At 36.7% G+C, this 2,973-nt stretch overlaps 1 non-coding gene across 1 annotated transcript; it reads right to left on the bottom strand.

The window, feature by feature from the left end:
- Positions 1-1,582: 1,582 nt before the first annotated feature.
- LOC112699705 (small nucleolar RNA R71) lies at positions 1,583-1,690 on the bottom strand. The gene has a single exon (XR_003152647.1). It is a non-coding gene; the product is annotated as a small nucleolar RNA R71 (small nucleolar RNA).
- Between the last annotated feature and the right edge of the window lie 1,283 nt (positions 1,691-2,973).

Raw genomic sequence — 2,973 nt, 5'->3', positions numbered from 1 at the left:
ATTTCAGCCAGAATTTACCTGAAATCACAGAAAAATACACAAACTCATAGTAAAGTCCAGAAATGTGAATTTAACATAAAAACTAATGAAAACATCCCTAAAAGTAGCTCAAACTTACTAAAAACTATATAAAAACAATGCCAAAAAGCGTATAAATTATCCGCTCATCAATTCCTCATCATTAAAAATTCAAAAACTTTTTTCTTTGTGTCTTTTCAAGTCAATAATACAGAGAATTAAAGATTCAGAACATACAGCAGAGGAATTACACAGAAAAAGCTGGGTGTTCAATACGCCCAGTGAGGAAGGAAAACTGGCGTTTAACGCCAGGATGGCACAAGAGGGAATATTTTGTTTTAATTCAAATTTTTTTTTCAAGTTTCATAATTTTTCAAATTCAAATCTTTTTCAAATCATATCTTTTCAATAATATATTTTCAAAATCAATTTCTTTCCATTTTTCAAAAATACTTGCTAACAATTAATGATTTGATTCGACATTTCAAGTATGTTGCCTTTTCTGTTGAAAAAGGTTTAATGTCTGAATCATATCTTTTAAATTTCTTGTTAGCCAAGTCATCAATTTTAAAAATCAAATCTTTTTAAATTATTTTTCAATCATGTCTTTTCAATCATATCTCTTTAAAACCATAACTTTTCAATCATATCTTTTCAATCACATCTTTTTCAAAATAGTCTTCAATCATATCTTTTTGATTTCTAATTTCAAAATCTTTTTCAAAAATCACTTTATTTCTTTTCCAACTTTAGTTTTCGAAAATCATCAATCAAATTTTCAAAAATTCTTTTAATTATTTTAAAATCTTTTACTCTAATTTCAAAAATTGTTCCCATCTTCTCACATCCTTCTATTTATGGACTAACACTCATCCTCAATGCACAATTTGAACTCTATCCCTCTTGATAAGTTCGAATTCTTCTACCTCCTCCTTCTATTCTTCTTTTCCTCTGACATCTCAAGGAATCTCTATCCTGTGACATAGAGGATTCCATATTTTCTTGTTCTCTTCTCTTTCATATGAGCAGGAGCAAAGACAAAAGCATTCTTGTTGAGGCTGACCCTGAACCTGAAAGGACCTTGAAGTGAAAGCTAAGAAAAGCTAAAGCACAACTCTCTGTAGAGGACCTAACAGAAATCTTCAAACAAGAAGAAGACATGGCAGCCGAAAACAACAACAATGCCAACAATGCAAGGAAGGTGCTGGGTGACTTTACTACACCTACTCCCGACTTCTATGGGAGAAGCATCTCTATCCCTGCCATTGGAGCAAACAACTTTGAGCTTAAGCCTCAATTAGTTTCTCTAATGCAACAGAATTGTAAGTTCCATGGACTTCCATTGGAAGATCCTCATCAGTTTTTAGCTGAATTCTTGCAAATCTGTGACATTGTCAAGACTAATGGGGTTGACCCTGAGGTCTACAGACTTATGCTATTCCCTTTTGCTATAAGAGACAGAGCTAGGATATGGTTGGACTCACAACCTAAAGAAAGCCTGAACTCTTGGGAAAAGCTAGTCAATGCCTTCTTGGCAAAGTTCTTTCCACCTGAAAAATTGAGTAAGCTTAGAGTGGAGGTCCAAACCTTCAGACAGAAGGAAGGTGAATCCCTCTATGAAGCTTGGGAGAGATACAAACAATTGATCAGAAAGTGTCCTTCTGACATGCTTTCTGAATGGAGCATCATAGGTATCTTCTATGATAGTCTATCTGAACTGTCCAAGATGTCATTGGACAGCTCTGCTGGAGGATCTCTTCATCTGAAGAAGATGCCTGCAGAAGCTCAAGAACTCATTGAAATGGTTGCAAATAACCAATTCATGTACACTTCTGAAAGGAATCCTGTGAACAATGGGACGAATTAGAAGAAAGGAGTTCTTGAGATTGATACTCTAAATGCCATATTGGCTCAGAACAAAATATTGACTCAGCAAGTCAATATGATTTCTCAAAGTCTGTCTGGAATGCAAGCTGCACCAGGCAGTACTAAAGACGCTTCATCTGAAGAAAAAGCTTATGATCCTGAGAACCCATCAATGGAAGAGGTGAATTACATGGGAGAACCCTATGGAAACACCTATAATCCTTCATGGAGAAATCATCCGAATCTCTCATGGAAGGATCAACAGAGACCTTAACAAGGTTTCAACAATAATAATGATAGAAGAAATAGGTTTAGCAATGGCAAGCCTTTTCCATCATCTTCTCAGCAACAGACAGAGAATTCTAAGCAGAGCCACTCTGACTTAGCAACCATGGCCTCTTATCTAATCAAAACCACTCAAAGTTTCATGACTGAAACAAGGTCCTCCATTAGAAACTTGGAGGCACACGTGGGTCAGCTGAGTAAGAAATTTACTGAACTCCCTCCTAGTACTCTTCCAAGCAATACAGAAGAGAATCCAAAAGGAGAATGCAAGGCCATTAACATGACCCACATGGCCGAACTTGGAGAGGAGGAAGAGGCAGTGATCGCCATTGAGGAAGACCTCAATGGACGTCCACTGGACTCCAATGAGTTCCCTAATGAGGAACCATGGAATCTGAGGCTCATAATGAGACCATAGAGATTCCATTAGATTTACTTCTGCCATTCATGAGCTCTGATGAGTATTCTTCCTCTAAAGAGGATGAAGATGTTACTGAAGAGCAAGTTGCTAAGTACCTTGGAGCAATCATGAAGCTAAATGACAAGTTATTTGGTAATGAGACTTGGGAGAACGAACCTCCTTTGCTCACCAAAGCACTGGATGACTTGACTAGGCAGAGATTACCTCAAAAGAGACAGGATCCTGGGAAGTTTTTAATACTTTGTACCATAGGCACCATGACCTTTGAGAAGGCCCTGTGTGACCTTGGGTCAAGCATAAATGATGAGCGGATAATTTATACGCTTTTTGGCATTGTTTTTAGTATGTTTTAGTATATTTTAGTTAGTTTTTATTACATTTTC

The sequence above is a fragment of the Arachis hypogaea genome, chromosome 6 (assembly GCF_003086295.3).
Source record: "Arachis hypogaea cultivar Tifrunner chromosome 6, arahy.Tifrunner.gnm2.J5K5, whole genome shotgun sequence".
Lineage (NCBI taxonomy): Eukaryota > Viridiplantae > Streptophyta > Magnoliopsida > Fabales > Fabaceae > Arachis > Arachis hypogaea.
The sequence above is the reverse complement of the archived record's forward strand: the minus strand, read 5'-3'. Positions and strand labels throughout refer to the sequence as shown.